Here is a 23,462-nt window from a genome sequence, read left to right on the forward strand (position 1 = left end):
CAACACCCATTGCCTCAGCTTATATCCTCTGAGAGGAAGGCACTTCATTGTTCACTTTATGTACAGGTTTAAAAAAAAATCAGAGATAAAAGCAGATAATGACCCCATTTCTTTGAAGAAAACTTTTTTTTTAATTTATGGTACTGCAGAACAAACTCAAAACTTCATTCATGCACATCCTGCTTTATTTATTCTATAGCTCCAGCTCCAGGCAAATACTTATTTGAGATAGGATTTTACCACATTGTCCAAGGCCTAGCTATGTTGCCCAGACTAGTCTCTTACTCTCACTCGTCTCAAGTACTGGGATTAGGCGAATGTCAGAAACTTTAGAAAGCCTAAATTTTCCTTGCATCACATTTTGATGTCAATTGGAGAAGATAGATAGATAGATAGATAGATAGATAGATAGATAGATAGATTCCCATGAGAGTACTTTTTCATTAGCCACACATCTACTGAGAACACAGCTGGGTGAGGCATATTGTTGGGCAATCATGGGTCCTTCATCAAGACGGGATTTCAGCCTATAATGCATCAATTCATTCTTGACTCAGCATGAAGGGTGGGTATCAAAAACTAAGAACAAAAAAAAAAAGTAAAAACAAAGAACAAACCAAACACATGCCCAACAACAATAGGACTCTCACACACAATACAAAAACTGAAAGTGAAATTAAAGAGGCAAAGAGTGGTTGCTTTCCAGGATTTGCACCATGTAACAGAGAAAATTGATATACAGACAATGGAAACAATGGCACAGATGTGCAGGGAGAAGCCAGGGCAGAATTGAAAGGGAAAGTCTCTGGATTTCTTGTGGCTTTCCCCTCTCTCGGTTCTCTTGTCTTTGTAAGGCTTGGCTGACTGCCTGCCCTTGAGCTGCTTCCACAGGAGAGCATTCTTAATAATGAGCTCTCCTGGTCCTTCTGTGAGCCAGTGTCTTACTGTCTACTGTTTGCAACTAAAGAGTTCAAACTAAAGCATGTAGGAAAATACAGAAAAAACATAGTAGACACTGTAATAACTTAGCTGATAACTGTAATCTCCTGATAGAAAAACAATCATTTTAGAGTAATTATGATACATAAATAATTGGAATAGGTATACTTACCTCAATTGCCATTACAATCCTTGTACTGATTGACATTTATAGAATATTTGCTACAAAAGCAAAAACTTTTATGTCTGATTTTTATAACATCATCATTAAATTGATGGCTAGATGCTTTCCATGTTACAATTTGAATTTGCCTTCTTTCTATTTTCTTTACTTTTTTTTTTCCAGTCCTGGTGCTTGAGTCAGGGCCTGGGCATTGTCCTTGAGTTTTCTCAAGACCAGTGCTCTACCACTTGAGCCATAGTACTACTTCCTGCTTTTTCTATACATGTGGTACTGAGGAATCAAACCCAAATCTTCATGTATGCTAGGCAAGCACTCTACCCTTAGGCCACGTCCTGGACTTGAATTTGTTTTCTATCTGCACCACTGTTATTTTTTTGTTTTGTTTATTGGTTGTAGGGCTTGAATTCTGGGCCTGGATGCTGTCCCTGAGCTCTTAAGCTTAAGGCTAAGACTCTACCATTCTAAGCCCCAGTGCCACTTCTGACTTCTAGTAGTTAATTGGAGATAATAATCTCACAAAATTTCCTTCCTAATCTAGCTTTGAACCACAATCCTCAGATATCCTGAATAGCTAAGATGATAGATGTGAACCATTGGTAACCAGCTTGAGAAGCTATTCTTTACCATTGATTAACATGACAATTGATAGCTTCTGCCATTATTTAACTCATCACTGATAGATTGCATACATCTTAGTATATTATTAGGCATATTATAAGCCATGCTTGTTGACTGAATAACCGACTGTCCTTGTGTAAGTGTCTAAGACTTTCTGGGCCATTTTAGATCATTATTACATGAAATTGGGGTGAGAATAAGATGGTAGAGATGAATCACTTGAAAACAACAAAATAAAAGATAGTGGCTATCAACATCAGTTAGGGCAAGTGTTGTTAACTCATCCTTTCAAAGAAAACCCTATTTCTAGGAAGGCCAGGTAGAATGCCCAAATGTCCTTTTCTTCAAGTATCAAGTATGAGTTAGGTAAAATAGGCAAGAAGCATAGTCTCCTTTAGAGAAGAGGAATCCTTTACAAGTTAGTAAAAGTGAAATATGTAATCTCAGTGACTGAGGATAGTTCACAAAATACAAGGAGAAAGGCTCTCACAGAGTGACATGAGCCATCGACAGAGAAGAAGTGAACGCAGAAAGAGCAAGTAGCTCCTCGGGTTAGGTCTGCTCTGAGTTTGAACTACTCCAAGACACCTTAGGAAGGGAATCCACTTCATTTTAACCACCTTACTATTGCAGGTTGCCCTTCAAAGCAATGTGTAGTTTGTCTCAGGAGGTCAAAGATAGACTATAAGGAAGCTGAGAGAGAAACACAATCAACCAGGCATTCCTTATCATCACTTCTGGAGAGCTCTGGGCGGGTATTTGCTAAGGACCGAGATTCAGCTGGCTCAACAGACTTGTGTGGAGATGAGTCATGTACCTATGCACTAGGCTGCTATGATGAAGTGACATCAGTGTGGATCATGGGTAGCTGGTGGAGGTGAGGGGTCTAGGGTTGTTCCTGTGATGATATGAAGCTGGAGCAGCTGTCCAGACTGTACTTTCTTGCTAGTGAACAGCTACGGAGTAGAACTGTTAAGTCTACTGAACTTCCCTATGGAGAGTCACTGCCTCTGCAGACCTGCTCATGTTGTGCCAAGATTGTTCCAAGTCCTGGGAATGACCCCCTTCCCCTTTGTTTAGGGCCCATGTACTTGAACCCCAGGTGGTAACAGCTTGGTACTCAGCGGTTAGACACCTGAGTTCTAATTCGACCAGTGGTTAATTGTGATTCTCCTTTAAAAGCGGTGTAAAGTTCTTGTTCAGGGCCTTTCAGCATTGCTGGCTGTTGGTACGCAGAGGCCCACGTCCGGACTCGAAAATAAATGAACCCCTGCTTTTTAGCTTTGGCTGTGGTCTCTGGTGGTCTTTTTGGAGTTCAGAAATTCGGGTACAACATTTGGTGTGTTGGCCAGGAACCCCCAAGTCCATTCAGATGCCTAGTCAAGGGGTCGTGGAAAACCGCGGTAAATAGGCTGGCTTCGTTTGTCTCTGTGTATTGTGTTTTATGTGATAATCTGTTAATCTGGGTTGCCTACAGGTTCTGTATCTGGGTCAACGAAGAATCCTGGCAGATGTGCTATAGGATTGTTGACTGGGCCAGTGGGAGACGTCCCTTGTGCCCCTATTGGGAACTACTGTTAGGATGGTCGTGTTGCCACCATCCCTCTGTTTGATACTCCCATTCAGGCTGTATTGGGGAACTGCTGTTAGGACGATCGTGTTGTGATCGCCCCCCTGGTTAACAATTCCCTTCTGGTTCTTGGTTTAAGCATGCACACGTTGTTTTTGTTGTTTATTTGTTTTTTTGTATTTCTGTTTGTTTTTTTGATTTGGATATCTTCCCCTGAGATGGGTACTACTCCGCTTGCTCTTCTAATAATGAATTTTAACGATGTTAGAAGCAGAGGTTCTGATTTGAGTAAAAACAAACTAATTACTCTTTGTAATTCGGAATGGCCGACCTTTGATGTTGGATGGCCCCCAGAGGGCACTTTTAACCTTTCCATAATACAGAAGTTAAGGGAGAGGATACCAGAACAGTTTGGCTACTTTGATCAGATTCCTTATATTCTTGTTTGGCAGAATTTGGTAGAAGATCCCCCTGCTTGGTTATCTCCCTTTCTTCTCTCGACAAGCGATGTCTTGACCCTGCGCCAGGCTGATGCCTCTCGACCCAAGCCCTCAGCTCCTTTTCACCTGGTCCTGGCCGATAGTACAGACCCCCTTCTTCTTGAGCCCCCTCCATAGTCTCCTCCTCCTTTCAATTAGCAATTTTCTATGTCAACAGGAGGAGTAGAGGTTTCTTCCTTGGGCGAGGTGGAGGCGAAAGTGGCTTCCCCAAATGCCATTGAAGGCCCAGCGGGTAGGACACGGGGATGTACTCATCGAGCAGCAAGCTCACATTTTCCTGATTCCACGATGGCCCTCCCACTACGTGAAATTGGTTTTCCAGATGATACTGGGAATCCTAGGTTCTAGTATTGGCCTTTTTCCACCAGTGACCTCTATAACTGGAAAACCCAGAGTGCTTGTTTTTCTGATAACCCTAAAGTTTTGATTTCTCTTCTAGAAAGTGTTATGTTCACTCATCAGCCCATCTGGGATGATTGTCAGCAGCTCCTCCGAATCTTGTTTACTGTGGAGGAGAGGGAAAGAATCCAGGTGGAGGCGAGGAAATTGGTCCCTGGTGACGATGGGCAGCCCACTGTTAATCCAGATTTGATTAATGATACTTTTCCCTTAACTAGACCTCCCCAGGATAAATGGGATTACAACAGAGCAGAAGGTAGGGGAAGGCTACGGGTGTATTGTCAGACTCTAATGGCGGGTCTCTGGGCTGCCGCTCGTAAGCCCACTAATTTGGCTAAGGTATATTCAGTTCTTCAAGGTAAAATAGAAACTCCTTCTGAGTACTTAGAGAGGTTAATGGAAGCCTTTAGACGGTTTACCCCAATGGACCCTGAAGCCCCTGAAAATCAGGCAGCTGTAGTTATGTCTTTTGTTAACCAAGCAGCTTCAGATACTAAGAGGAAGCTACAGAAATTAGAGGACTTAGAAGGAAAAAGTATCCAAGATTTACTCAGGATTTCTCAGAAAGTTTTTAATAATAGAGATGCTCCAGAGGAGAAACAGCTTAGAGCAACACAGAGAATGACTAAAGTACTGGCTGCTGTAGTTCGACAGGGAAGACCGCCACAAAGAGGTTCACGTGGCCCACTATCTTCGAGGCTTTCAGTTCGAGATTTGAGCAAAGATCAATGGGCTTACTGCAAAGAGTTTGGTCCTTGGGCTAGGGAATGCCCGGAAAGAAAAAAGAACAGATTGGACAAGTGGCAACGAAAAACTTCCGTGTTAGTCACTCATGACTTGGAGTACTAGATGAGATGGGGTTCAGATCCCCTCCCCGAACCTAGGGTAACGTTGCAGGTGGAGGGGACGCCTGTCCAGTTTTTAGTGGACACAGATGCTCAGCATTTGGTTCTTACTAAGCCTCAAGGAAAACTCTCCACAGCTACATCGTGGGTGCAGGGGCCTACAGGAATAAAGAAATATCCTTGGACAACTCAAAGGATGGTGGACCTAGGAGCTGGTAAGGTGTCATATTCTTTTCTAGTCATCTCTGAAAGCCCCTACCCCTTATTGGGGAGAGACTTATTAACCAAGTTGGGAGCTCAGATTTAATTCCTGCTAGATGGACCTAAGGTAACAAACTCCCAGGGCAGGCCACTGACAATGGACCTGCATTTGTCTCGAAGGTAAGTCAGAGACTGGCTTCCATACTTGGGGCAGATTGGAAATTACATTGTGCCTATAGACCCCAAAGTTCAGGACAGGTAGAGAGAATGAATAGAACATTAAAAGAGACCCTGACCAAATTGACCCTGACCAAATTGACCATAGAGACTGGCGCAAACTGGGTAGCTCTTCTCCCCTATGCTCTGTTCAGGGCTCGAAACTCCCCTCTTAAATTAGGACTTACCCTTTATGAAATAATGTTTGGTAGACCTCCCCCTATAATACCTAATCTTAAAGAAAATCTTCTTAAAAAAGAAGAGGATGGTGATTTTGAATTTTTGTTTTCACTCCAAGCCCTGCAAGGGGCTCAACAAGAAGTCTGGCCCAAGCTGAAGGACCTGTACAAGACAGAACCACCTCTGGTGCCTCATCGTTATAGACGAGGTGACTGGGTATTCGTGAAACGCCACCAGCAAGAAAATCTGGAGCCACGATGGAAAGGACCCTTTCAGGTCATCCTGACAACACCCACCACCCTCAAAGTAGACAGAGTAGCTTTTTGGATCCATTACACCCATGCCAAGCCAGTGGATCCGTTTCCAGACCTTATAGAACCCTTGTCCAAAACAACTTGGAAGACTGATTGGACTAAGAGTAGCCTTTAAAAATTAAGTTACATCGCCAAAATCAATAATAGTTATGGGCAGTATTTGGACAGGGATTTTGTGTGGGTAAATACTCAGTTGTGTATTTCCATCTACTGGTGTTAAAACGGGAAAGGGAGCAAAGTGAAGGAATTTTCCCCTTTGGTTGATAACTCTGTTTTTTGTCTTAGCTGGACCCTTAGGCCCTTGTGTGATTATGCAGAGATAGCCAAGATTGGCTCTAAAAGTATCATGGGAAAGGGGAGAATGTTGTGCCAAGATTGTTCCAAGTTCTGGGAATGACCCCCTCCCCCCTTGTTTAGGGCCCATGTACTTGAACCCCAGGTGGTAACAGCTTGGTACTCAGCGGTTAGACACCTCAGTTCTAATTTGACCAGTGGTTACTTGTGATTCTCATTTAAAAGTGGCGTAAAGTTCTTGCTCAGGGCCTTTCAGCGTTGCCGGCTGTTGGTACACAGAGGCCCGAGTCCGGACTCGAAAATAAATAAACCCCTACTTTTTAGCTTTGGCTGTGGTCTCTGGTGGTCTTTTTGGGGTTCTAGAAATTCGGGTACAACACTCAGTCATGAACTGAGGTGTGCTAAGTCCAAGTCAATAAAGTAGATTACTTACTGAATACTAGTTCAATCTTACAGATATACAAAATATCTCAAACTTAATAAACCAAAAACATGTTTCTTGATCCATACTGCTTCCCACCATGGCAACATAATTAAAGTAAACAAACTTGTGCCTCTCCTGAACATTGCTCATGTCAACAACGGGCATTCTTATCTTCCTATAGCTAAGGTACGGGTTCTCCTTGATTTCTCTATTTCTCTCCTACATCATGGCCAACCCTTCAGCAAATTTTGCTGCCTTAATTTTTATATACTGGCATTTATTTTTTAAATTATTTTCATTTGTCTCATTTGTTTATCAGTTTGTCTTCGGGAGTCTAAAGGGAGGTTTAACAACGCTAAGATTCCACCTCACTCCAGTTAGAATGGCCAGGATCAGAAAAAAACAAATAATAACAGATGCTGGAGGGGATGTGGCCACTACACTGTTGGTGGGAGTGCAAACTTGTTCAACCACTATGGAAAGCAGTATGGCAGTTCCTCAAAAGACTAAACATAGAGCCCCCTATGACCCAGCAATTCCACTTCTTGGCATTTACCCAATCATCCAGAAACAAAGACATACTCAATCCACCAGCACAACAATGTTCATTGCAGCACTATTTACCATAGCTAAGATATGGAACCAACCTAGATGTCCCTCAGTTGACAAATAGATCAACAAGATGTGGTATTTGTACACAATGGAATTCTATGCTGCTGTCAGAAAGAATGCCATTGCCCTATTTGTTAGGAAATGGAAAGACTTAGAAAAGATCATATTAAGTGAAGTAAGTCAGGCTCAAAGGAACTTAGGCTCAATGGTTTCCCTCATTTGTCATAATCAGTAGAAACCTTGGGCTCTCCTAGCAGAGATTTGCAGTAGAGCAAAACCTTGATACAAAAGGCCATATAGTATGAAGCTAATTGAAAGGACCTCTGGGATTTTGGAACAAAAGCCATATAACGAATGATTGTTGTCCTTAATGTACTATGTTATCTCTCATCTCCTTTGCTGTCCCTTGGGTATCTCATATTGTTACAGTATCTCACTTTGTTATCTGATATATTGAATTTATTTGTGTTTGGTTATTTGAAGTTTGATAGGGAAGGGGGGAAAACCAAGATGGATGGGGGGTGGGGGGAGGGTAATGGGTACCAAGACGTGTGAAAGGGTATCAATGTATGTGAATTAATGCACCTTCTATCTGGCAAATATCATGTAACCCTTTTATTAATTACAGTAAAAAAAGTAAAGGGAGGTTTAAGATTGGAGGGACAAAGGGTAAACATACAATGATGGTATGCCACTTCTGAACCTCTCACTATTACCAACCTGGCCTAACTCAACATCACTTCTTCTTTGTAGGCAGTGATTCTGGCCTGTCTTTAACATCATTTTTGCTTCCCATAAGTTTTGTTTTCTTTTCTAAATCCAGTAGCTGGAGTCAACTTAATTTTTTTTACCAGATAACTCTCTTCTGCTCAAAGGCCTTTCACTTCATTTGGGGAAAAAGGGACATAATTCTTATGATTTATAAGACTCGGGACAAATTACCCATACATGTCTAACAGAATATCATATGTATATGTATTGTCTTAGAAAAATATCAACATACATTTTATCTAAGAAAAAATGTCTATCATTAAAGCGTACTATCTACACATATAGCAAACTCACATTAGAGATCATTTATATAATTAAAATGTGTTAATAAAATGACGTTGCAAAATATAACCTATTAAAGAACCATATTATATAAGAGCTATATAATATGATAATCTATTAGGAAAGTTGTTTCCTGCCAGGCACTGATACCTCACACCTGTAATCCCAGCTAGTCAGGTGGCTGAGATTTGAAGAAAGAGGTTTGAAGCTCGCCTGATCAGGAAAGTCCATGAGACCCTTCTCTCCAATTAACCATCAGAAAACCAGAAGTGGCACTGAGCCTCAAAGTGGTAGAGCATTAGCCTTGAGCTAAAAAGTTTAGGGATATTGTCGAGGCCCAAAGTTCAAGCTTTATAAGTGGGAAAAAATGGGGATAAGGGTCCATGGATTCTTTTTCTTTTCTTTTTTTCAAAGGAAACATAATTACTGAGACAAGGGTATGGAAACAGGGAAAGTGAGATTCAGTAGATGATCAACCTGCTTCATGCTCTGTACATGCATGTGTGAAATATCATGCTGAAATCCCTTTGAACAATTAACATACACTAAACATTGAAAGAAAAGAAGGTAAAATAGACTCCATCAAGGGTTGGTTACCACTAGGGATGGGGAGGTTATATGGAGAGAATGAAGGGGGGTCATTATGATTAAATCTCGTACTATGTACTCATATGAAAGTGGGACAACACTGTCTACTGGGATTGGCTCGGGAAGGAGACATCAAAGGAGAATGATGGAGGGGCTGAGTCTCATCAAGATATATAGAACCCATATATGGAAATGTCAAGATGAACTCCCTCCCTATAGCTAATGGATGCAAGTTTACATGTGGGGAGTGGGGGAAAGGAAGTAATTCATTTTGAATCACATATGAGTGACACTGGCCTAAGAACATAGATTTGAGCTAGACTAAATGCCATGGGTCTCCATGGAAAAGGTTCCATGGACTTTGGACCCTTTTCTAGGATCCTAAGCTCTTAAACCACCCTCCATGTGACTGACACTAACCATTCATATAAACACATGGCAGATAGAGGTTTCATATAGGCAAGAAATGACCTATGTGGTCAGAGTCATTGGTATGAACTCAAGATTTTTTTTTAGCAGCAATGAGACAGATGTTATATAAATATTTAGAGGCTTCTGAGTCTGCACAGATTAATTCCCCTGAGTGATCAAGGTTAACTTCAACAGTGATCAGTAAAACTGTTAATATGTGCTGTGGACTGAAAGCAATAAAAATGGCACTTTACTTCTATGATGTTCTTCTTCCACACTCAGTCCAATAATGAGAATGCTGAAAGATTTCAACAGAACAATATTGTACAAAATATCTAACACATATGCTCAAAGCTGTCAATTTTTCTCTAATTTGAAATTTTTCATAACCAAAAATAGGGAAAATGAGCATAATGGATAAATGTAAAATGCCCTTAGTACAGACTTAAGTACATTGATAATAAAACTCTATCAATAAAATTTCATTAATTGGGAAAAGTGCACTATTCTACAAATTTTTTGTCTTTTTTTATTGAAGAATTTATTACCATTGATTTTTACACCATATTTCAAATGACGTGTTTAACAAACAAGTATTCAAGAAGGGAATCTCTATATACAATCACAGACAAAAGGAATTAATAGTGGGAAATTGTTGTAGAATATGTAGGAAAGCTGTAGTGGCTTTCTAATTTTTCTGTAAATCCCAAACCATTCTAAAGAACCTAATTTTATTGTGATAACACGTGAAACTATCTACCTAAGATTTTTATATCACTGATATATACATATATGAATGTGTATATACTTTTATCTATGTGCAAACATACACACATATAACATACACATAGATTTCTTAAAATACACTTTTGAACTGTAAACAATATGAATTGGCAAAGTGTATCATTCAATTATTCTTCAATATGATTTGACTATTACTGTATCTTATTAAAAGATATAACACTTAATTTCAGCACCAATTTTTCAAAGCCTATATTTAAGAAACATTTTTTCATTTTATTATACAAATGTAACTTTTTCTGATATTATCATTATTGCCTAGTACCAGCCCCTTCTTTCCCCGCAGATGGGTATGCAACCCTTCCAGAAATTAGCATTTATTTTTTTTCTTCTAGCTTAATTTAGCACATTTGTGCTTTAATTTTTTTCTCTCATTAGGATAGTTCTTAACCTTCTGTGAGTGCTTATCAAATAAATAGTTGAATTTTGATGACCAGAGCTTCATGTGTGAAGCATTTTCTTTCAATCTGGGTTATTTAGAGTCAAATGAAGCTGCGGACAAATATATAAAGTTAAGTAATTGAGGAAGATTGAAGACTTTTCAGAAAATATCTTTCACTTGAAAGCATGAAATTACATGCACCACTGTGGAATGAAATCAAATCAATCAGCAGATCAGGATCCCTGGCACTATTATCAGCAGGAATTCAGAGTTGCTTAGCCAGAAGGATGCTGAAGCTTGCAGGAAAAGTAACTGGCCCTGGAACCAAGAGATGGAAGCTCCTTCTTGGGAGACAGGGTTCCTGACGACAGACAGGCATGAACAGAATACAGACTGAATGGAGGGTTGAATAGTGATTGTCCAATACCCACCTCTCCTTATATGTTCTATCAGAATCACTCAGTGACTCTTAGTCTCCATTTGGATAAAGCCCAAGGTTACAAGTTATAGAGCGTACTTTTCTTGGAAGAACTCATCCTTACTTTGCTTTTGAGTCTGTTTCCTTACTTCTTCCATGACTTCTGGGTTCAAACTTATCAGCCAGATGCTTCTGGTAGCATTCTGTGTGCCCAGACTACTCAGAATTGCTATTCTCTTCCTAGACCCCTGGAAAACTCTGTGGTTTCACCTGCTGCCAAGTCTCTCCAAACTCCTCACAGTGATACAGGAGCCCAGATCTGTGCCCGTATCGAGCTATAATTTCCTACAGTACATCTCATAGCAGAGTGAATGGTCTTCCTTTTCAAGTGCTAAACCTTTTGGCAATAAGATCATTTTCTGTTCACATAACACAAGCCTGTAACACAGAATCCAGCACTGAAGAGGCACTCAGAAGATGCCCGTGAGTGATAAATAGATTCAGGAATGTGATATTTTATGGCAAAACATTAGTACTTGAGATGAGACCCTTAAGTAAAAAAATAGAGTAAAAATTTCAAGTTTTCAGGGACTTTTGCTAAAAGGTGCCTAGAAAAGCACTTAACCCTGCAGCTTGATATTAATTCAAAACATTACCCTCAAAAGAAAGTTTAGAGATGGCAGTAAAATAAATCTATCACAAATGCTACCTTCTAAAATATTTTTCCCTATGGTCAGAAAACAAAATGTTCCCAGTATACCCATGTAGAAAGAGAGGATGGGGATATTCATAAAAACAGTAAATCAGCCCCACTTTCTTACAATTTAGGGGGTGTCTGTCTGTAGAATGATTTTAAATATGAATGGAAAATTATCAACTAATTATCCTTTGTCCTGTTCCGAGGACAAAGGAAAGCACAGAATGAAAGGACCGTATGTTTATTAAGAAGAAATCATGCCCGAATCATGATAGCTTCTTTTTTGATAGTGGCCACACAATTCCTGTCACACTTGCTCCTTTGGCTACACATTGCATTCTAAATCAATTTAAAAGCCCTTCTTTTGAGATGACCTTCAAGACTCTTCCATATTTGATTTCTGACTTTGCTTTCCTATACTTTCCCTAATTCTCTTTCTGGTTTTCCCCCTGTTTCTTTGACTTTGATCACCTGCTCTGACTTTGTGCACATTATCATACAACTGTGAATCTGCACCTGCTTCTTTCTGCACTCAAAATGCCTGTGACTCATGCCTATGATCCTAGCTTCTAAGGAGGCTGAGATCTGAAGATGAAGCCAGACCAAGCAGGAAAGTCCATGAGGCTCTTATCCCTAATTAACCTCCTAAGAACCAGAAATGGAGCTGTGGCTCCAAGTGGTGGAGCAATAGCCTTAAGCAAAAAAGCTCAGGGAAAGTGCCCAGTGAACTTCTACACATCCTTCAATGCCTGTTGTCAGTGACACTTTCTTTGGGAACACATTCTGTCCAGGCTAATATCTAGTACCTGTATTAATATTCTTTGTTATTTATTTACTAGTGCATATATCTATTACTATATTGTAATTTTTTAATGTATTAATTATATTTAAGTAGTGGTAGAAATGGATTCCAATTGAACATATCCATTTGAGTACATTGCTTCATGATCACTATCATTTCTTCCATTGTTCTCCCCATCTCTCACAACCCCATACATTCCCCCAAAATTATGTGGCTCCTTCTGTACATATGTACATCGAATATTATGACTATATTCTCCCAGTATTTTCCTCTCCATTTTTCTTCCACCCTTCCCTTGCCGACAACAGTCCTGACAACATGTCTCAACTTGTCGATGTTTATTTTGTTAAACTATGAGTTAGTTACACCATTGCAAACCTCTCCTGCTAATGCCATACATGGTATATTTGTTCATAGATGCATATAATCCTGTATGTTTATATTTTTCCTATTAAGCTGGAAAGATATATAAGAATTAGGCCACAGTTGTAACTGATGAACTGGGAACATAAGCACTAAGATCATACACATATCCACCAAACATGGGCATGGGTGCACACACATTCACACACACACACACACACACACACACACACACACACTAAAACGAGTCCATTAGAGTAAGAATTGATCACTTCTTCCATTAAATATCCTTCCACAAAATACCCTCTCAATAAATATTGATAGGATAGTGTAAAATAGGAAGGATTAAATATGAAATATGAATAATCCAGACTTTGCTCTCTGCATCACATTTGGTAGCTTTTAATTTTTTTAATGGTTCAAGCTCCCTGTTGAAAAATCACATTTGAATAATGTCGGTTTCCAGGAAATATTTTGGGACACTTATTTATTACTCCTCTAATTTATCAAACAAAAAGATAATGCAAATAACTTGCATATTTAGAGTTATATACTCAGTGATGAAGCTTTATATAATGACTTAATCTTCATAATCACAATTTGAGATGAGTAAATTTTCTTAAGCTTATTTTTAAATAATCATATCTAGCTATTCGTCTATCTAGCAATACACATGCACTTTCAATTGTAAAACAAATATATCTAAGGGATCTCTGTACTCATCATACAGGTTTCCTTAACAATAACACACTTAAAAACTGTTATAAATATCACAATCAGGATACTGAGATGGATAGTGTGAAAATTATATTGCATCTGTTCTTTTGTTTGGCTAGTTAAGAACATGTCAACTTCTTTATATGGCTTTTGTTTCTATATCCTTTGCTGTCCCTTGATTATCTTATATTCTTACAGCATTTCAACTTGTTATCTGATATATTGTATATATGCGTATTTGGTTATTTGAAGTCGGATAGGGAAGAGAGGAAAACAAGATGAGGGGCGGGGTAGGGGGAGGGAAATGGGGACCGAGACATGAGAAAGGGTATCAATGTATGTGAGTAAAGTAATGTACCTTCTATCTTGTGAATATAATGTAACCCTTCTATTAATTACAATAAAAATATATGAAAAAAGAACATGCTAACTTCTGTCTCATCAATTCTTTTTGAATCACTGAAAAAGATTGAAATTAACATGTTCTTAGTTTGTTATTTTCCATATCAAGGAAATAACATAAATGGATAACTTATATGCGTTTTTGTGACTGAATGTGTTTTACTCAGTACTATTCCCTGGAGTTTCATGCCATTTGTGCATGTATCTTAGATAGTTAGTAATAGCTTTGTAGCAGTTTGGATATACCACAGTCTATTCATATGTTCTGATATCAGGAATAATGTTGCTCTGTGGGCAAGGTTTTCTATGAGCATAATTTTTCATTTCTCTGTAATAAAATCCTAGGAGTCCAATTGTTGAATCCTATTAGAGATAAATGTTTGATATTTATTTAAGTAATCCTCAAACTGTTTTACGGATTGGCTTTGCTTTTCCAATTCCTATCAGAAATAGAAGAGTGACCTAGTTTCTACTCATTCTTTGTAGAGTTTAGTGTTGTCACTAAAAAATGTTTTGGTCATTGTGACTAATGTGACTTGATAGAGCATTATGTTAATTTGCATTCTACCAGTACTTGAAGATTCTCTTCATTTTCCTTCATGGAAATGAAGGGAAAGATGGCTTCGATTTTATTTCATTTCTGAAGGGCATTTCAAATGAACATGATTCTGGCTGGACAGCTGTCTTTTTTGATCCCTTGCAAAATGCTCTGCTTCTTTTGTTCTCATCTCTTTGGTGTCTGAGCGAAAAAAAATCCTGGTGATTGGAATGTTTCCTCTAACTAGGGTATTATTTACTCCTGGCCACTTTCAAAATTTTTTCATTACTTTGAATATTGAGAAATTTTGTTTGTGACACATCCTGGCATGGGATTCTTCAGGTGGGTCCTGTTTGAGTTTCTTTCAGTTTCTTGACTAAAGAAATTAGGTAATGAACCTAGTCCTTAGAATGAGTTACTAGATACAGAAAATTTCAGATTCACCCAACCAAGGACAATCTCTTTGGCTTTTTTGTATTTTACTGAGATTGATATGAATCAGAACAAAAGATAAGAGTCGGAAACAAGGCAAATAGAAGGGCAATGATGTAATTTGACCTTTTACTTCTAAAAATTGTCACTGACTTTATTACCCATTAGGTGCCAGGATCTCAAAGATAGGTATTTGTCTTATCTGATACCTAAGCAACATGAACAGCAGAAAGACTACATTATAACTTAGTTTTAAGCTCATACGGCCTGACACTTAGAGTTTATAATGTTTTCCTCTGGAATTCCAAGCTACTTTTGACATTCCATAGATTTTTATTGCATGTAAATTCCTAGTGGGGGAAAATAATGTACACCTACTGTGGATCATACAGTATGTTGTTGGAGAAATAATCAGCAAAATTGACATGGTTAATAACTCTGTGGAAGGTGGACTGTCAACACAATCCAAAGAGTCAACCCTACTTGTAACTCATGGATCTGTGAAAGTGTGATGGAAGGATATGAATCTGATTGCTTAGGAAAGAAATAACTGGAATGACAATGCAAAAATTAGTGGACAAAGGGGGAAGGATAAAGGACAAGGGAATTATTTGGGAAAAATCATTGTAGCAGTAGAGAGCAATGAATGATGTTAGAAGATTTTGAGAGCTATGTGTTAGATAGAAGTCAGGAATAAATGTTGTATGTTTGAGAGGTAGAAAGGCACAGTCCATATGAAATTCCATAGCTAGAGAATCCACACTGCAACAGGAAATCATTTAATCAAGTTGAATGGGGCAATTGAAAGAGATAGAGAAGATTCAAAAAACCTAGCAGGAAACAAAGGTCAGTTTACACTTCCATATGTGAGAATTATCTTGAAACTAGAATAATGGAGTGATATTACTGTAAAAGTAAAGGGATCAGTAAGATAAATTAGGTATCACAGAATCCAATCAACATCTTTTAAATCACCCAATTTCTGACAAAACATCATTGCACAATTGCAACATTGCAAAATAAATGGTGTTTTCTATAAATGGTGTAGTTCTAAATGTGACTGTTGAATAACAACAAAAAGACAGAAACATTTTTAAAGGAAAATATCCTCATAATCTTGGGGCAGTAAATTATATGAGAGGCAATAAAAATTTAGTCCTTAAGAAAATGTCAATGTTATTTTGCATTTGCATTTTGGTTATTAAGTGATTGCTAAGGCAAACCACTATATATAAGGAGGTATTTGCAATAGAAAGATTTATAACAAATGAATTATAAGCCCAAATACAAATGAGATTTCTAAATTATTAAGAAAAAATTAAGTAAATCTTGTCAGAGATAAACCCTACACATCCTACCCTAGAATGATAAATTCAAAGAAAAACAATAGTACTATACCATTTTAAATTAATAGAATGAATGACTAGAGTTTTCAAAAATATCAAACTACTGAAAATATTATTTGATACTGTGTGAGTATTTAAAACCTTGTTCCATTATTTGCCCTTTACAACTCTAGAAAGAAAAACAAAGCGTGTCTGACATTCCAGCAATTGTACACTAGGAGAGATAGGACTAATAGAATTACATGCATATAACCACCAAAAAATGAACAAAAGCACTCTGTACTAAATTGTGTCAAAGAAGACAGTTCTTCCCATATTCATATCCTGTGGCATGTGAATTAGTAGTCCAAAGCAGCTCCATGATCATAGTACATTTTCTTCCTCCATGATTTTGGGCTCTTTCATGGGATGTGGATTTGTCATTGGGGTGTTACAAGGTATAATTTGATCAAAAACCTGAAGACATTCGTGGGTTTGTATTTTTCATTTCCTTGATGACATAGTGTAGTTTTAAGGATGAAGGGTATGAGTGAAAGTTACTGGGCAACCTAGGAATACATGGATGAAGGCAGAGTGACCCTTCTGTGCCAATGATGTCAATATGCTTCTCCTAACAGCCCCAAAACCCATTAGTGAAATTGAATAAGTCAAGCATTTGATCAGTTAGTCAAGTATTCATCCTTTCAACTTATAGTTTCAGCTCAGTTCTTTAGTCTGAAGCTTCAGGAAGGGATTACTAAGAGAAAGACATATTGCATGCCAGGACAATATTTGTTAAATATTCCTCTGAGTGGCAGCCAGGTCATCCATAACAAGCTCTGCTTTCCAAGCTCACAAGAATAGATCAGTTGTATTATCAAGCAGTCATATAAAAAATCCTGGGTATTACTGCCAACATAGTCCTTATATATATATGATAAATAAAATATTAGCTATACCAAAACTGATACATTAACAACAAAAGACCTTGAAAAGCCAAGGAAATTTTAGGCAAAATAAAGCAATACTAGTAGTGTCATGATCACAGAACTCAAGCTCTGCTACAGAGTTATACAAACAAAAATGATATGGTACTGGAACAAAATCAGGCCTGAAGAGCAATGGAACAGACTAGAAGACAAATAAATTGTGTTATACATGTACAATTATCTGATAGTTGACAAGGGAACAAAAAAGCACTTTGGAAAAAAACATGGCATCTTCAAAAACTTTCACTAGGAAAACTGGGCATCCATAACAGGAGAACTACTATTTGATCTCTATTTGTCACCATGCAATAATATCAACTCCCACGTCCTCAATGCCAGACCGGAAACTACTGCAAGACTGAGTAGGAGAAACATTAGAATTTACAGGCTAAGCAAGGAATTTTTGAAGAGTCCCAGGGGCACAGCAAAGACAGAGATTTGAACATGGGATTAAGTTGGAACAAAAGTTTGTACACAGTAAGTGATACATTAGACTAGAAGGACAGCCAACAGACGAGGAAAAACATCTCTACCAATAATATATCTGACAGACACCTAATATCCCAAATATAAAAGCCACTCAAGAAATCAATCCTTCCCCACTTAAAACTAACAAACCAAACCAATCAATAAATGGACAAAGGAGCTTAAGAGAAAGAAACTTATCAGAATTAGTAAAAATAGCAAATAAACACATGAGAAAGTGTTCAACATCCTTGGCCATAAAGAATAAACAAAGCATCTGGGTGCTAGTGGCTCATGCCTGTAATCCCAGCTACTCAGGAGACTGAGATCTGAGAATCATCGTTCAAAGGTAACCCAGGCATGAAAATCTATGAGACTCCTATCTCCAATTAACCACCAGAAAAAATGGAAGTGCTATTGTGGTTCAAGTGGTAGAGCAATAACCTTGAGCTAAACCTCTGTACAACACCTTAATAATGACAATAAAATTAGATTTAAAGGCCGGGGAGGTGGCTCACGCCTGAAATCCTAGCTACTCGGGATGCTGAGATCTGAGGATCAAGGTTCAAAGCCAGTGCAGGCACAAAAGAACCTGAGACTCTTATCTCCAATTAAGCTCTAGAAAACGGGAACTGTGGCTTGGCTCAAGGGTAGAATGGTAGCCTTGAGCTGAAGAGCTCAGGCCAGTTCAAGCTACATGAACACCCCCCCCACCACACACACACACAAAAATAGATTTAAAACTCACCTTGCCAAACAAATTCCTTGAAAACATTGAATTACATAATGGTTGTGGAAATAATTCATAATATTTAATGCCACTTAAGTAATTCTGAGTTTTATTGTCATTAGCAGCTGGTTAGGGATAAACTTCTAGGGGTATCCCACTGAGAATTACTGATTACTTTTAAAAATAGCACTTTGTTTTATGCTAGTATTTTTACAGTTAAATCAAGACAAAATGGAGAAAAGATTGTGGGTTGTTTTTTTCATATATTTTTAATTGTGATTAATAGAAGGGTTACATTATATTCACCACATAGAAGGTGCATTACTTCACATACATTAATACGGTTTCTCACACCTTGGTCCCCATTTCGTTTCCCCCATCCCTGCCCCTCATCTTGTTTTCCCCTCTTCCCTATCCAATTTCAAATAACCAAATCAGCATATATACAATATATCAGATAACAAATGAAATACTGTAACAATATGAGATAGCCAAGGGACAGCAAAAGAGATGAGACATAACATAGTACATTAAAGACAATCACTCATTTTTATGGCTTTTGTTTCTATATCCTGGAGGTCCTTTCATTTAGCATCATATAACATGGCCTTATATATCTAGGTTTTGTTCTATTGTAAATCTCTGCTAGGAGAGCCCAAGGTTTCTACTGATTATGACAAATGAGGGAAACCATTGAGCCTATGTTCCTTTGAGTCTGGCTTACTTCACTTAACATGATTTTTTTCTAAGTCTTTCCATTTCCTTACAAATGGGGCTATTTTGTTCTTTCTGACAGCAGTGTAGAATTCCATTGTGTATAAATACCACATCTTGTTGATCGACTCATAAACTGAAGGGCATCTGGGTTGTTTCCATATCTTTGCTATGGTAAATAGTGCTGCAATGAACATCATTGTGCTAGTGGCTTTAGTATGCCCTTGTTTCTGGACGATTGGGTAAATGCCAAGGAATGGAATTGCTGGGTCATAGGGGAGCTTTATGAGGAACTTCCATACTGTTTTCCATAGTGGTTGAACAAGTTTGCACTCTGTGGGGTTTTTTATGCATAAATAGGGATAGACATGTGGTCATGAGCTATCCCTTGCTTAGCCTGTGCAAGTCTCTGGGTTTGATTCTTATTACTACAAAAAATACTGAAATGGTACATAAATGGGCAGGTCATATTTTCAGTCTAACTGGAGGCAACATGGGAGGCATGGCAAGGCAGTCTTCCTTGGAAATGAAGGGAAGCTTCAGGGTCTTTTGATGACATGAAAGCTGTATTTGGTTTTTATCCCTCAATAAAAATGTGAACACTAGATCTTATGTTCATTATAGCATTTTTCACAAAGGCAAGCTATGAAATCTATAAATATTTTTTATCAACAGATGAATGGAGAAAGAAAAGGGGTATATATAACATGGATTGCATTTACAACATGTTTGAACTAGGAGGACATTATGTTAAGGAAAATAAGTGAGACATTAAAAATAAAGTATGGCAGGATCTAACTTATATCTTGAGTGGAAAGAAGTAGAGGATAGAAGGATACCCAGGGCTAAGCCATTGTTGGCAAAGTGACACAAAGTTTCAGTTAAAGAAATCTACTGAAGGGCTATTAGCTTTGTGATAACAATGTATTAGATTTTTGAAAATTACTAAGACAGGAGCTCTTAAATATTTTCACCATAAAACTATTCCTATAGGTCATGATGCATATATTTACTAGTTCAACCTAGCCATTGTGTGTGAATTTCAAAACATCATATTTTACTTGATAAATACATACAACTTGTATGTGTTAATTTAAATAAAGATTACATTTAAGAGAAAAAAATTGAATACTAGGTAGAAGAAATTCTTAATCTCTGTATCATCACTGAAAAGTAGACCTGAAGTTAAGCAAGGGGTTTGCTTTTCTGGCAGGATGATCATTCATCAATCCTGTTAGCCATGACACATGACAAGACTGAGGCTTTTCATTGTGCAGGGGTCAGCTTTTGATTTTGATACTAATTAGACAGCAGGATGGGTCATAGGGGCAGGCTACTCCTCTTCTGCAAAAATAAACACATCTTTTAAAAAAGAAAGTAGTCCTTTTCAGGCTCTCTGTAGCTGAGGACATACGATCTGTTGCGTTTGGCACCAGGTCAGCGGGACACAACTTCAAAAGTAGAGAGAGTCTGCTCACACATCTGCTGTTACTCAGCCTGTGATTATCACATGTACTGTTTAGAAGACTTATTCTATAGAACCGAGACTGCACTGAAGACTTAATGGGCATATTCTACTTCTATAACTTGGCCTTACCTTTCATATAGTTAGAGCAAAAAGATTGGAAAGTTGAATCTTTCATATGAAGATTTTTTTTAATGTGTGCATGTATGTATGTGTGTGCCAGTACTGGTTTATCTGATTTTTTTCTCTTGTTATTTATTTGTTTGTTTGTTTGTTGATTGGCGCCAGTCCTAGGACTTGAACTCACAACATGTGTGCTGTCTCTGAATTTTTGTGCTCAACACTAATGTTCTATCCACTTGAAGTAAACCGTCACTTCCAGGGTTTTTGCTTGTTTTGTTTTTTGTTTTTTTTTTGTTATTGTTGATTCATTGTAGATAAGAGTTTCACAGACTTTTCTGCCTGGGCTGGCTTCAAACTTGGATCCTGACATCTTAGCCTTCCAAGTAGCTAGTATTACTGGCATGAGGCTCTGGTATCTGACTTCTGTGAATTTAATTCAATTGTTTCTTTCTAGATACATCACTTTTTTTCTTCCTTAAACAAAATTATGATGATCAAAGTTTCAGATGAAAAATAGCTTAATAGATAGAAACGGAAAAGAACAGACCTATGGATATCGATATCACCCAGTAGAATTCTAAGATGTTGCAGAATCTCCAGCTGGGGGTTCTGGAAAATTGCAGGACTGGTTTTGAGTGGCAAAAGTGGAGTAGAAAACATTACATGAGGTAAGGCTTAGCATGAGCTCAATGACAGAGTTACAGGGCCTTGAGTTTAATCCCCAGCATAAAAAAATTAAAGATGAATTGATTTTGACCTGCCTTTAAATGTTAGGTACATTCTTCCTGGTTGTATGATCTTTACTTGCGTATATGTTCTCATTTCCTCATTTGTCTTTCTAAAAGGAATGCTTGCTTGTTAGTTTGAAATCAGGGCCTTGTTCCTTGGCTTTTTTGTTGAAGGCTGGTACCTTACTCTCTGAGACATACCTCTACTTAATGCCCTTTTCTGGTTATTTAGACCGAAGAGTTTCTTGGAATTCTCTACCTGAACTGGATTTGAACCTGGATCCTCAGAACTCAGTTTTCTGAATAGCTATGATTATAGATGAGCTCTCAGTGCCTGTTGATTCCCTAATTTGTAATATCAATCTTATCACCCTCATCATCATCAACATCATCCATCACAAACCTCATCTGCTATAGTTAGCAATAACGCCATCATTTGATTCATTTGTAAAAAAAAATCATAAGATTATACAAATTTGGTGAGAGAATGCATGTATACTAGAATCTGAATGACTAAATATACATAACTGATCCTATTTATTTCAATATGAGTGTCACAAAGCAAGATTTGATTTTCAATATGTTATGTTTTACGTCTTAGGCATTCCTTAGAAAGAAGTTGCCTAATGTTTTACATGAAAAAATAGTAAGTCAAGCCATGTTCATTATAACTATAGATGACAATTTTGAAAATTGGACAGGATTTGAGACAAGATGCTGAGAATCTTCAGTGAGAACAGACATTGAGTATTTTTATGGCTAGTGCTATTTGTTTTCTTACTTTCTTTTATGTAAGACCCTGAAAAATAGGTTTAAAAATAAGCAATCCTTAAGACATGTTTTTGTTGGGTTGTATAAGACCTGGTGATCAGATTGAAAGCTGATTTCTGGCTTCAGGCACCTGGGATAGGGAGCTGTCTTGACAGATCTGTCACTAACTGTCACTAGTCCTGTTTACATCCATAGCAGGGACAGATCCGAGTTTTGCCTTACACAGGTTGAAATCACCTTTATTATCTGAGCTGTCCATCTGGTGAATGTGCTGTGTATTTGTGTGTGTGCGTGCGTGCGTGCGTGCGTGTGTGCGTGCGTGCGTGCGTGTGTGTGTGTGTGTGTGTGTGTTTCTTTCTTTCTCCAACAGTCCATTTCCAATAGTGAAGGTGATACAGGAACTGATAATGGAATGACCTTGAGGCCAAAAGAATGTGGAGTGAGTAACGTTCAATAAAATGGACCTTGACAGGTATTTCATAAAAGAGGTTTGCGAACAGATGATTTTTTACAAAGAAAATAAACTAACATTGCTTTGTTGTTTGGGTGCCAAAGTGATTTGCTTTTCTCTGCTCTAGAAGCTTCTGATTGACTTTTTTTTCCCTTAAAAAATAAGGGAAGGGAGAAAAAAAAAGATTGCTCTGTGTGATCCATTCAATTGGAAGACAGACCATTAATTATTATTTGACTCATCTTAGCCTCTTCCATTAATGCTAATGCTTATAACTTCAATTTGCTTAAGTTTAAGAAATAATAACCATCATAATCAGAGTTAATATTTACTGAGCATTTATTACCCACAAGTTATATTATTACTTTTCACACCTTTTCTAATGGACACAAGCACATTAGAAATGGTAGAAATGAGGAAACTAGAAACTAAGGCAGATTTTAGGTAAATAATCTACCCAACATCTGATGGGAAAAAAAGTAGAGAAATAAAGTGATCTCTGTGAGACTAAGAAACTCTGCTTTTATATATGGTTCTACTTTTGAAATTAAATTTGAAAGAATATATAATCAAAGAAGAGAGAGATGCTTGCACAGAGAAAATGAACTCCTGTAAGGAAAGTATAGCAAGTTACAGGGACCCAAACAGAAGAGAATGGACTAGGCAGAGTGAAGATTGGTGCCACGTAGATGACCTCTGCCAGGAAAAGTAGGTGATATAAATATGTAGATTGGGCTATCTAGTGTAAAGTTGAGATGAACTTTAATTACCTCTATTTTCTATGTTTTCATAAAAAGTAGC

The sequence above is a fragment of the Megascapheus bottae genome, chromosome 16 (assembly GCF_031878675.1).
Source record: "Megascapheus bottae isolate mThoBot1 chromosome 16, mThoBot2.hap1, whole genome shotgun sequence".
Lineage (NCBI taxonomy): Eukaryota > Metazoa > Chordata > Mammalia > Rodentia > Geomyidae > Megascapheus > Megascapheus bottae.